At 42.7% G+C, this 13,906-nt stretch overlaps 1 protein-coding gene and 1 long non-coding RNA gene across 5 annotated transcripts in view; one reads left to right on the forward strand and one right to left on the reverse strand.

Annotated features, from left to right (window-relative positions):
• LOC146871124 (uncharacterized) overlaps nt 1–13,906 on the forward strand; it is an 836,775-nt gene that overhangs the window by 222,058 nt on the left and 600,811 nt on the right. The window lies entirely within an intron of this gene.
• TFEB (transcription factor EB) overlaps nt 1–13,906 on the reverse strand; it is a 205,180-nt gene that overhangs the window by 190,757 nt on the left and 517 nt on the right. The window contains exon 2 of one of the 4 annotated variants that reach the window (XM_085650293.1): nt 10,978–11,151. The exons of 2 other annotated variants lie outside the window; for them this stretch is intronic. The gene's annotated coding sequence lies outside the window, so the exon portion shown is untranslated. Of the gene's footprint in view, nt 1–6,366; nt 6,494–10,977; nt 11,152–13,906 lie in introns of those variants that run through there. One more of the 4 variants, XM_085650294.1, reaches the window with a different exon arrangement.

Raw genomic sequence — 13,906 nt, forward strand, 5'->3', positions numbered from 1 at the left:
TGAAGAAGAAGGGACAGAAAAAGAAAGAGAGGGACAGATTGCGGAAAAACCCCGAGGAGGTGTAGGGAACATCAACAACAAGCTAGGTGAAGGGGTAAGTAGACAGCAAGAATATTGTGTGTCGGAGACCCGAGGAGGGACAGAAGTAGGGAAATCTCAAATGGTGGAAAAGGAGACTATTGAAGAAAAGGAAGCTGTTGGAGAAAAGAAAACTGTTGATGAACAAGAGGCAACTGAGACAGAATCTGATGAAAGTGACAATTTGATACATGGAGGACGAGTTCTGAGAAAGAGAACTTGGCTTGGAGAAAGAAACAATAAAGAAGGAAGACAGAAGAGAAATGCTAAAGGAGATCTTTGGCCCAATAAGATAAAGAGACTGAGGTATCGACTGACACGCGTTAACTCTTCGAAAGCTGAACAAGTGAACGAAGTGTCAAGTCAAAATCCAACTAAAGAAGAACAAACAAAGATACCTGAGAGAACTAAAAGAATAAGAAAACCAAACCAGAGGTATAAGTCACCAGAATGGACGTATGTGGCACTGCCTGAACAAGGAGAAGAGGTAGACAGTCAAGGAAGTCCAGAGGAGGCTTTACTGAAAGTGGTTGCTGAAGAAGAAGCTGTGGGAATCCTGAGAGTTATCTTGGCCGACATTGGGGAAGAGACGGATGTTCAGGACCTAATACAGTTTGATGATGATGAAGAAACAGTGAAAAGGGATGAAAATCCAAATTGAATAAATCCAAAGGAATCATTTGGAGAAGAAAAGAGAGAAAGTAATACTAAAACTAGTAGACTGTAATAATCTGTTGAGTACTTGCTACCCTAAAGTTCGGTAGTGGAGTAGAAGAGGCTAAGTCAAAAGACATTGTCAAATTAGCAAGATGGCTGACTCTAACCATAATAAAAATAGATGTACTTTTCTGAAAAGATGGTGCAAGATGTGCTGCTGCTGTACAGGATTATTAATGCTGCTTTGGAGCGTGCTGGCTCTACTGATTTCTTTTAGAGTAACTATAGACACGTTAGAAGGACATACTGAGAACAGGACTAATATAGGGAAAAGTTCACAAAAGATAGTACCAACTAGAACTAGCAATGTACATATACATAAGGATAGGTCAATTAATGATTTTTCTAGCAATGTTTTTTCAAAATTGTTGTATGAATACGTAAAGACAATGGAAGTAAGGGATTACTACGTTTGCATGCAATTACCTGCCTCTGTTTCGGAAGGAGTGACTTATCATCATCTTCCGGCTACGTATGGAATTTCATGTAGTGTGTTAATTAGTATATTTTATCAATTAGGGAAATTAGATTATAATATGTCTAACATAGATAATATTCTTGGGCAACTGCCTATGAATAAAGAACTGAATCCTGCAAAAGAAGCTAACACTTTAGGTGAGATTTTTTTAGAAACTAGAGAATTAACCTTAGAATATGCTTTTAGAAACAATTTAACTTGCACTTTGAAAGGAGAAGAAAAGAATTTCCTAGACATGGTTGAGAGAAGAAGATTGAACATGCACAAGAAAGCAGAAGGGCATAAAATGAGTGAAACAATGTGGGACATTGAGAAAGAAAAAGAATTGAAAAATGGAGCCAGTCCAACTATGGCTATAGATGCACCACAGAAAGGCAAATTATGCATTACCAGGAAGAGATCCCAGTATGATTATTATTTCATAGGGACTAGTGAGTGCCATGATACATACTTTATTGCAACCGGATGGGGATTTAGAGGAGGAGAAGATCCAGTTTTTCCGGGAGTGTACTATATTTGTGGGAACAAGGCTTATTACCGTTTGCCTGACCATTGGTTTGGCACATGTTATGTTGGCCTGGTCTTTCCAAAGATTTTTCACATGGATAGAGTAGACGATGCTGAACATACTAATCCCTTAACACGCTATAGAAGGGAAACATGGACAGAAATTGTAGGAGATATTTTTGGAGCTTTGATACCAGCAGTGGGAATTTCTTTGAATGCCTTTGGCATTCGGAAGCTGTCAACAGTGGTGGATCGCTTGTCAACAAGCACCGCTGGAGGCTTTCTTTTGGTAAATACTGAAATGGTTGCTTTGCGCGCTATGGCGATGCAAAATCGACTTGCCCTTGACATTCTATTGGCAAAAGAGGGTGGAGTCTGTGGAATGCTGAAAGTTTAACATTGTTGCACTTACATTCCTGACGAAAGCAAAGATCTAAAAGTTTATATCAAAAATATTACTGATTTGCATGAAGAATTAGTACCACTGGAAGCTGAAAGTATCTGGACTAAAATGGCTAATAAGATGATCGCTATTAAGAATTTTGTAGCTAAAATAGGTATTACCATTTTTGGTAAGATATTATTTCCATTAACGTGTGTTATTGTTGCATTATTGATTCTTAGATTAGGGTGTATGTGTTGTAGATATAGAAGAAATAAAAAGAAAATAACAAGAGAAAATGTTAAAAAGAGACAGAAGAAACCAGAAAGAGATCCACAAGAAATAGAATTAGAAGATAAGAGAAAGCATGTATATAGAAACTAAGAAAGAAGATGAGATGGAAACAAGGGTTTAAAGATAAACAAGAAGACATTTTGAATTCTATAAAAAGGGGAATTAAACTGGTTTTTGATTTTTGTGGTGATAAGATATCACCAAAGGGGGGATTGATGGAGCAGGGTTTTTACTTTAAAACCAAATACCTGTTTCATTTTCGCATGTTATAATTAAAAGTACTACTGATTAATTAATAACTATTAAAGATGTGTCGAGTCTGGTCTAATCAACCTTATTAACAGAAGAATTACACGTGGGAATGCTATTGCATGGCTAAAATAATAAGTGAACTAAGTTGGTGAGCAAACTGACAGAAATAGATGTTGCTTATGTGATGTTATTATGTTTTGCGCTTATAATTAATACGCATAAATGGCTTTTGATGTCGCAGATGGCTAGATAAATACATACACATAAGGATATTAGCAGGGGAATAACACTGTATAATCATTTCCGTGCAGTAATTCTGTTTTGTGTTTCATTTTACTTAAGTTGACCAATGTGGCCTACTAAAACATGGCTACCACCCGCAGCCTGCATTCGAGTTGATGGAAAATTTTGCAAGGAGGCTTCGCGCTGCCCGTGACCTTGCCCTCCTGACGAACTGAAAAGCCATGATCATGACGACAAATCCGGGAGAGATGCCAAATGCCCCTGAACATGAAATTTGTTGCTAAACCAAATACTGACTTTAGGAACTTGTAATGATCCCACGAATGGGATACAATGTATCTAAAAGAGACATCCGTAGAAGTAACGAATTAGTTATGGACTCTTTATTTCTATTCATTATTTGAGACGATCAATGTGTGTGAAAATTTACCAATGTAACCCAGTGTACCAAGACGACATTATTTCCGCCATTCATCCGTTTTGTACGATATGATTGCAACATTTTGGAATGTAATTTTCGTATAAATATTAGTAGACTAGAGAGGTCTAGTGCCACTTCTTCCCGAACTGATGATCAGAGGTCCCGATGCTGACGGAGAGAGGACGGTGACTCTACATGACAGCTAGAAACTAACTATTTTGCTGAGGACCGGTTCTGACTTAGGATCTGACTTTTAGCCAGAATAGGTAAATATGAGAGAAATGAACTTGCCTTTTAATTGGCTTTTCATACAATTTTAGATAAACAAATATTCTGTTTGAATCACTGTGTCGGGTGGTTATTTTATTGTCATGTTATTGAATTTATTTGCATGTCTAAAAATGTTTTCACCAGATCTATAGCAACTAGTTGATGCCATTGACCTCAGGGTACATGCAGATTGGTTAGGTATCAGAAAGTGTTTCCCTTTATACATGGCACGGATAGAGTGGTAGGTTGAATGTTGGTGTAATGGGCCTCACCAGCGTGTGATGTGTGTATGTTCGTGTGACTGTGAAATCACTCCATCCGTGGAAGTAGAGGGGATTCGGAAGCTCCGATCTGCACCACCAGCATGCCTTCGTCCCGTCCATGGAGCATTTCCTGTTTACTACCTCCTGACTGACTCCTTGTATTCCTCCAAGTGTGCTTCCTTTCTGGGAACTCTTTATTTCTTTTTATGAGGCACTCCACAAAAGTAGATGTGTTTTCAGTTATCTCCCTTGTATGCTTTTTCAGAAAGCAGCAAAGTGGTGTCTTTCTTTGAAAAGGTGTCCTGCCTCCCATCTTTCTGCTTGACTGATTCTACTTATCTTAGCCAGGTGGAGGCCACTAAGGAACAATTATTGGTCTAAGAGCTTGTTTATTTTGGTAAGTGCTCTTTTTTCATAGCATACCTTAATCCTTTTCCTGAATTTTGCATCTATGCCATAGGCACTGGAAGTAGGGGAGTTGGGGTGCTGAAGCACCCCCAGGATAACTATTCTTGAGTACAGATGTAAATGCCTTTAAATTTAGTTTTTATCTTGTAACATTTCCTGTGCATGCAAAGGTAAAGGTCAAATGTTAGGTTATGCCTTCCAGGGAGCTTGGTGTTTATTCATCTGCAAATTTAGAGGATTTATGTGACAATCTTGCTGGGTATGGGAATGTAAAAAGGCTGTAGGATGTTATTTTTTCTAGCACACAACAAAAAGTAAATGCCTGTAAATAAACTGTACGAATATTTTAGAATATATCAGAATTAGGAAAGTACAACTGATGCACATTTTTTTGTAATTCTGAAGTGTGGTGGAAGCAAATAGTTTAATATTTAATACTCGATCTTTCAAGGAAACCTGTGCTCTGGCTAGATCATGCACTTACAAGCTGAGAAAAAGAAAAGAGCCCACAGCCCAGCTCTTCTTATCAGCACCCCTCTTCTACCAGGACTGAGAGCTGGTCGGTTTGAAATGGGTATGCACCTGTGTCAGTGGTTGAAGTGCATTACAAAAAGTATGGGAACTATGATGATATACGCAATGGGGGCGGGGTGAGTGAGGTGTGGCTAAAAAAATGAAATCTTCGGTAACTTTTTACCATCTTTCACCAGGTAAACCACATATGAAATAAGGCACAATTTCAATGAAAATCGTACATTATAAAACCTCTATTAAATATTGAGCTGCAGAGGTCCATGTCTGTGACCAGAGAACCAAATAATTGAACCCTGGTTGCTGCAGTAGAGAATAGTGACTTGTGTATGTTTAGTGTTACACGGTACTGTAGTATCCTGGTTTGTTATGGTTCATGATGTGCCAGTGGAATGCTGCCTGAATGATGCAAGATGGAATGTTGGGAGTGGGAACTCACAGTTGGAGATGGGCTGAGCGCCTGGCTGGCTGCTCCTGGTGGGGCTTATTTACAACTAACCTACATCTTGTAACAAACTTCAAAAAATCTACTTGAAACTACTTCCTGATGTGGGCCTCATTACTACAATTTATTGGCGACGAGTTGAACCAAAGAACCTGCGTCTGCTACCTCTGAGACCTTCAATTTCAAGTCTGGAGTACCTACTGTCAAGCTAAAGCAACTCTTGTAACTACAGCTGCGGTTACTCAATTACTGGCAAACATCAGCCCCACCAGTGACCTCTACAACGGTCGCCCTTTACGCTACAGTGCCAGCTCCAGTCTCAACTGCAGCTCAAGTCTCTGTTTGCGGTACCTACAGCGTCTGTTCAGTTGCAGCCCAAGCCTGACACTCTACAACGCCTGTGTCAAGTACTGTGCCCTCAAGAGAGGGTAAGCCTGTGCTGTGCCCTTAGGAGAGGGTAAGCCTCACACTCTACAACGCCTTTTTCCTGTGCTGTGCCTTCAGAGGGTAAGCCTACCTACATATACAACTGTCTGAAATACATCAAAAACGTTTTTTTTTGCGCAACAAGTATGAAGGTAATCTAAGGCTATCAGTGCTTTTTATCTCCAGAGTAAAGTGCGCTGTTACATAAGACTATCAACATGGAGTTAATCTTTATTTGGATAGTTGACATTTTATTAGTGCTGCATTTGCGTTATCTGCACATTAACCAGCGTCATGATTTCGGATTTGGCAACAGTGAATGACAGGCAACAGTGAATGGCATTATGAGAAAATCGGCACCCCTCGTGAACACTGGGGTCTCTGTAAGCCTGGGGGTGTCCCAAGATTTACATGTGCTGCGTTATTTTAGTGCTGAATTGGATGTGCGACATTCTTTGACTATTTGCGGCTGGTTTTCATTGTCATTTTAAAGTCCCCTGCCTGCTGCTGAAGAAAGGAATGACATCTTTGGCTTGGTAAAGTATTATTTTTTTTGAAAGGCATGTTTGTTTTTTTTCTTCTTCTCTGAGGCCTGTAAAACATGGCAGTTGCGCTGTATTTTAAATTTCAAATATGCCTCGCGCTGCTTACCTTGACAACGATGCCGCGCGGAGTTTCTCCTGAGCCTTCCATGACGTCTTCCACGATCGTCAAGTTTGACAAAGGACGTTTTGAAGCAGGAGCGTGCCGTGAGCCACTCGGCATGCGTATCCTGTGCGTGCCGCCATCTTTTGTTTGGTGATTTTCGGATGCTGGGATTCAATGTAGTTTGCGATGGACTGTGTTTTGCTGCTTTGCCTGGATTCTCTGCCAACCATCCTGTTCATCGAATAAAGTTTTTTTTTTGGCTGAATGGCAGCGTTAATTGACAAGCCTCTCGTCACAAAGGGAAATGGGGAGACAGCACCGGACTTATTGTTCTGTTGAGGCGAGTCAACGACATCTTTGTGAAGCGTGACTTCGGGTGCACGGACTCCCCAGTTTCAGTCAAAATAACAGGAAGTAAATGGTCAGCTGCGTTTTCATGGACTCGAATACAGGTAGTACTACGTCTTTGGATTTTGCTGATTTTGGTGTCTTCCAGATACTGGGTGTTCCATCTTCATCATTTCACTGTTTTGGTAGCCTGCTCTTCATCATCCCGGTGACAGGCACACCTTTGACTTTTTCTTCATTTACAGTATTGACTGCAATATTGTTGTGTTTTTCATCCATGTTTTCGTTGCAGTTCTTTTATCTCTGCACAAGGATTGAGAGTGCGTTTCAGCCACATGTCTTCATTTTCGCAGTTTGTGTCGGCTGTGTTCTGACACACATTGCACCATGCACCTCTACATGAGGTGTTTCGCAAGGGTTTAATCCCGTCTCTATGGTACACAATATGTTTCACGTTTACATCTTAACCTACACAGGGGTTTTACCCTAACTCGGGGTGTATCACTACAGTCTTCAAAGATAAATGTACCCTACTTTGGGTGTATAGGATGGGTCTACCCCATTGTTACGGTGCACAATATCTAATGTTTTGTGTTGTATAGTGCACTATGTTTTTACCTCTTCTTGAGGTGTGTTACGTGGGCTGTATTCTCTCTATTTCTCTGCACATCATTGACTTCTCTGTGAGGTATGTATCTTTTGTTTCAGTGTACACTGTTCACATGCACATTTTTGTTTGACCTCTCGCAACATGTTTTAAGTCGGCCTACGCTTCATGTGTCTTGCGTTCTGTGTGTAAGCCGCCCTGCGCCTCACGTTATTCTTATGTATAAGTCGCTCTGCGCTTCATTTGTTCCTGTGTGTATAAGTCGCCCTGCGCCTCACGCGTTTCTGTGTGTAAGCCGCCCTGCGCCTCACGTTATATTTATGTATAAGTCGCCTTGCGCTTCCTATGTTTTTTTTGTGTATAACATTTTTACCTCCAGTTGAGGTGCATCCGTTGGTGGACATTACATTATATGTTTTATGCTTTCACTGCAGTGCACTCTTTACCTTCCCTAAAGTGTTTAGTGTTGGTCAAGTTTTTGTTTTCAACGGTGCACATATCTATACCTCCACTCGAGATTGCCCATGCAGAAGCAAATGTCTTTACCCTTGGTGGGGGTTTGGTTTTTGTCGCCATAGTGCATGGGTTACGTTACTCTGGGCGTTTCAATTGTTCTAGTTTTTTAGCCCAGTTGTATTTTTCTATTTGTAATTTCTTTCTTCATGCTTTTGACAGGAAAGAATGAGTATTTGCATTCCTTTCTCCTCTGTCGACTTGTTTCCTCCTGATGTGAGCTGCCTTCTTGTATCTCTACCTGGCCAGTTGGTATGCAGAGGACAGTCATTAATGGTTTCTTTTTCTATTCTTCATTCGTCTCTTTTTTCTGTTTCATTCTTCTCTTTGTGTATGGAAAGGAGGATGGGTAATGGTTTTGAGTTTACTTTGCCTCTCTCTTTTGTGCATCTAGTTTCTCCATCTTGTTCCTGCTGTTCTCCTTTACTCTTCACCTATTACAGTTTTCTTTCTATTTTTCTTTCGAAGAAAGGAGGATATGTAGTATCCTGGTTTGTTATGGTTCATGATGTGCCAGTGGAATGCTGCCTGAATGATGCAAGATGGAATGTTGGGAGTGGGAACTCACAGTTGGAGATGGGCTGAGCGCCTGGCTGGCTGCTCCTGGTGGGGCTTATTTACAACTAACCTACATCTTGTAACAAACTTCAATAAATCTACTTGAAACTACTTCCTGATGTGGGCCTCATTACTACAGGTACCCAGTCTGTCAAAGAAATCAATAATATGCAAGTCATTATTTTAAACTTGCAGTGTACGCAGTATAAGATAGGCTGCTACAGAATGCACACAAAGATTTAATATAAAGTACTTCCAAAATATAGATTTTAGTGATACCCAGACAATGTCATTTTTTTGTAGCTATCCATTAAAAGCACGATCTTCACAGCTCAGATGGTAACTCCCTTGGAATAAAATTGTCACCAGGAACGAATTCAACAGGGGCCACTCGCCCAGCTTCATTACTGAACAGTAAAATGTGCCAACCTGTTCAAGAACCCAGACTTTGCTGTACCAAGCCTGTTTGCCTACAGCCGTCTATTTGACACCTGCCAGCCTATATGCACCGAGACTGACATCATTGTCTAGCCAAGTATCCTTATGTTGTGTGTGCATTGCAAAAAGGACAAGCTTGGTGTGGACAATAGTCCGCTGGGTTGCCCTGCTGCCCATCAGTTAATCCAACAAGGGAGGGAGTCCTCGCAGCATGAGTGAGGAGCCCCTGAATTTGGCCAGCTGCACGTCACCTACCTTCTCTACTTAAAGGGCCTCGAGGACACAGTGCATGGATAAGCTTAAGGGCCCCTCTAAAGAAGCTTCTGTGAGATGCAGTGGATGAATTCTACAGTTCATGCTCTCCTTCGGGCATGCCAGCTCCCCTAGCGGTCAGGTCCCGATTGATGACTTAACAGAACCACCACAGGCTTGATTCAGGTTTCACAGCTTTAGCTGCACAGCCAGTCTCCTTCAAAATACAGGAGCTAGCTCCCATCACCTCACTTGCTCACTGGAACCAACCTCATCCCTCAGGAGTCAGGTTCCATCACTTTACCATCATTCACCAGCCTTAACCCCTTCACCTACTCACTGGCACCAGCCTTCATCACCTCACCCAAGAAAATCAGCTGACATCAACCTATTTACAGCACGAGACACATGTCCCCTACGACTCAGTCTTCATCCGCCTTCCCTTAATCCCCTGTCAGTGCCAGGGGTGATCAGCAGAAACAAACCACATGTGCATCTCAAGACCAGACCCCTACACTGCTCCATCAGATGTGAACAGTAGACTTTACAGTTAGTTTCACTGTTAACTTGGATGTGAATAGCAGAATTCCACTTTCCTGTCAGAAACAACAAAGATAATCCTTACACCAAGGTCCCTGCTGTAACCAGCGGAGACAACGCTTCCACTAGCCCCTCGGGCACAAACAAAATAAATTACCTTTCCACTGACCCCTGGGGTATGACGAGCAGAGACAAATCTTCATAGGAGTCTCGGGGATGAGCAGAAATGACAAACTGGTCTCTATTCCTAAGGCATGTATAGCAAAGGTATATATCTTTCTCTGGTTCCTCGGGTGCGAGCAGGAGAGATATATTTTATTTGACCATTTAACTGAAAACATGAGAGATAAACCTTCTTCTGTCCACTCAAGTGATAACCATCTTAAATCACTTCAACGCATCTACTACAATGAGCTACAACTATAACTAACTTACATTAACCACTACAACAAGGTAATCTAAAAATAAAATCACATTTACAACACATTTAAGGGTTTTTGGTGGCTGGTTGTTTATAGAGGTAGTAGGAGGGTTAAACATAGGTTTAATTTTGGGGTAGCAAGGGGTTTTTAGGGTTCAGGGATGGGTATTGTATGAGGCCAGCTAAGGGTTATATAGGGTTCAGGGACGGGTAGTGTATAGAGATAGTATGGATTAATTGGTGTTCAAGGACGGGTAGAGCATAGGGGTAGTAAGTGGTTTTTAGGGTTCCTTGGTGGTAGTGTTTAGGGGTATTAATGAGTTTTAGGGTTCAGGGATGGGTAGTGGTAAGGGGTAGTAAAGGGTTTTTAAGGTTCAGGTATGGAGACAGGTAAGGGGGTAGTAATTGACTATTGGGTTTCAGGGATGGCTATAACCAAGGGGTAGTAAGAGTTTTTTAAGGATCAAGAAGGGATGGGGTAGTAAGGTATTTTTATGTTTCAGGGAAGAGTAAGACTTAGGGGTAGTAAGGAATTTTTAGGGTAGTGCTAAGGAATTGTAAAAAAGTTATATATATATTCATATGAGTGTGTGTATCTGTGCACACACACATAACATATGAGTGTGTTTATGTGAATTAATGGGTTGGCTGTTTCAGTGTTATAACTAGTGGTATGCGTTGTAATGATAATTGTCACTGAATGTATATAAATTGCTTGAGAGTGTAATTAATGATGTGCATGCATGATAATATCTTGCATGGTGTTGGTTTGCTTTGCTTTGCAGTGACCTATATGCTCACTACATCCGTCATAGGGATGAACCTTCCTCGGGACTCTGATGTGATATCAGAGATAAACCGATATCTGTCCATGCAGGTGTGAACAGCAGAGATACACCGCCCACTGCCCTCTTGGCTATGAGTAGTAGACACACACCTTCCACTGATTCCTCGGGTGCGAGCAGAAGAGATAAACCACATTCTGATCTTTAAGGTGTGAACAGCAGGGACAAATTCCTCTGTGATCCTCAGGGTGCGAACAGCAGGACAAAACTTTCCATTGACCCCTCGGATGGGAGTAGTAGTGCAGAGACACACATTCCACTAGCCCCTAAGGAAAGAATAAAAGAGATGAACTCTTCTTTTATGCCTCTAATACGAAAATCCACAATATAACTTCCTCTGCCCCCTCAGATGTGAACAGACTAAACAAACTTATCTCTGGCACCTCCCATGTGTGAACAGCAGGGAGGTAACTCCATCTGACTCTTCATTTGTGAATAGCAGAGATAAATCTTCCATCGACTCCTCGGTTGTGAACCGCTTAAATAAACCTTCGCTGACTCCTCATGGTTGAATAGAAGAGGTAAACCATCCTCTCAAGTATGTACAGCAGATGCCCTTCCCTCTGACCTCCTATGAGTGAACAGCAGTAAAATAATCTGACTTCTGACCACTCGGAGATGAACAAAAGAGATAAACCTTCCTATGATCCCACCAGATGCGAATAGCAGAGATACACCTTTCTTTGATCCCTTAAGCATGAGAAGCAAAGACACAACCCATTTCGCCCTTCAGGTGTGAAAGGCAGAGGTGAACTGTCCTTTGCCCCCCATAGGTGTGAACAGTAAAGATAAACCATCTGACTGCTCAAGTGTGTACAGTAAAGATACTTCCACTAGGCGCTCACGTGCTAACAACAGTGACAAACTCTCCTCTGGCCTCTCAGGTAGGGACAGCAGAGATAATCGTACTTCCTCGGGTGTGAACAGTAGAGATCAAACTTCTGCTACTGATGCTGCGTAACAGAGCCAAACAAGGCCGGGATAGGAAGCAGGGTGCGCAGAACAGAATTTCCTGAATGTGTCAGAGCAGCTACTGTACGAGAATCTCACTGGAAACCACAAGTCCTTCAATGAAAACAAAAATATATATTAAAAAAACAATGACCAATCAAAGCACACTGCTCTCACGTACCGCCTATCAGTGTTTCACCACATTCTCCTCTTTTGGCGATCTCTATTAACATTACGTCGACTCCCTCCAGACGACCACTGTAGCACGTTGCCGTCCACAATCTAACACTGACCTCCTGAGCAGTATGCATCAATTACAGCACTGTGGCTCACCCAGTCCAGCCCGAACGGCCAGGCCCACCCTGGACCAGAAACAAGCCTCCTGGGACCAGTTTCAGGGTATCACCCCTCATCAGCCTGGCTAGCTTGAATCCAGTGGGAAAGTGAGCTAAAGGAACCAGCCTTATCCCACAGGAGTCAGGCTCGATCACTTAATCCAGGTTCTTGTTGACTTCGCCACACCAGTTTTGACCTAGCCATATGCAAATTAGTCTTGACCATGTGCCTCATGGAAACAGTCCAGTCCGAACTGCCAGGTCAGGTCCTCCCTGGACCTGAAACAAGCATCCTGGGACCAGTTTCGGGGTAACACCCCTCATCAGCCCGGCTAGCTTGAATCCAGTGGCAAAGTGAGCTAAAGAACGATGATGGATCCAACCCAGATCTGTGACTGGGGATGAGTGTCTGAAAAGTTTCAGCGCTCCGTCCATCATCTCCTTGTTTTTGCTTTGTTCGCCCTAAGTTGGCAGGTTATGCCCAGATGTAGGTCCCTTGCTCACTTTGCCACTTGTTTCTAGCTAGACTGGCTGATGAGGGGTGTTACCCCAAAACCGGTTCCAGGATGCTTGTTTCTGGTTCAGGTAAGACCTGGCTTGGCAGTTCGGGCTGGACTGTTCCCATGAGGCACAGGGTCAAGAATGATTTGCATTTAGCTGGGTCTGAACTGAGGTGGCGAAGTGAGCTAGAGAACAATGATGGATTCAACCCAGATCTGTGACTGGAGGTGAGTATCTGAAAAGTTTCAGCACTCCGTCCATCATCTCCTTATGTTTGCTTTAAGCATATAATAGTCCTGTCCTCTTACCCATGTCATTATCCTTACTTACCTTGCCACAGTCCTTGCCCAAGTGCCACATTCAAGCCAAGCAAGCATCACTGCATCATACTACCATTTTACCCAGCACTTTCTGGCCATGGACCTAAGCCTCCTCATGCCCACAACTCTTTCTGTCTCATGCTACCGATCGTGCAGGCCTTCCCTTTTTGAACCCTTAAATCTCAGGCAATTTTACACCATTCTATCTCGTGTTACTCTTGTAACCACCATCCTGACTTACCCCTTTCACCCTACCCTTCTACAATCATTTTTCTTCTCAAGTCATCTTCACCTTTCAAACTTCCACTCGACCAAATGCCACTATCCTTGCCACTAGTTCCAATTCAAAGTTACCATTCTCTTTCAGACCACCACCATTCACCCCATGCCACAATCCTCGCCCTGCCGCCTCCACCACCCTCACTTGTCACACAACTCAATCCAAGCACTGGCTTCGCCCTCTCTGGCCCTGTGCCCTCACCCTTGCATTAGACTCGTGCTCTCTGTCCCATGCCTCCCTTCTCATTCTGCCCACAAACATTTGCCACAGGCCACCATTTCTGACCTGTGAGACCACACCACACGCCTTGATGCCACCATTCTTGCGACCTCTACTCCGTCAGCTAGTCCTGGCTTTTAGTCAACATCACTTTGCAATCCGGTAGTTTCTTACTCCACTATACGCAGGGTCTCGCATGTGTGAGCGTGCAAAGACGGGACTGTGAATGTGGCCACATATGACACAGGGCTATTAGGCAGCATGCCTTTGTTGATGATCTCCACTCCTTGTTAGTCCCGTACTACTGGATTTGTCCTACTCTGGCTCTCCGACCGTGTGGTCACTATAGAGTAGACCATGTTTACTCGCGTCACATCTTTGTTACCCCTTTCACCACAGGCGATCCTCGACCCGC

Source organism: Triturus cristatus, chromosome 1_1 (assembly GCF_964204655.1).
Source record: "Triturus cristatus chromosome 1_1, aTriCri1.1, whole genome shotgun sequence".
Classification (NCBI taxonomy): domain Eukaryota; kingdom Metazoa; phylum Chordata; class Amphibia; order Caudata; family Salamandridae; genus Triturus; species Triturus cristatus.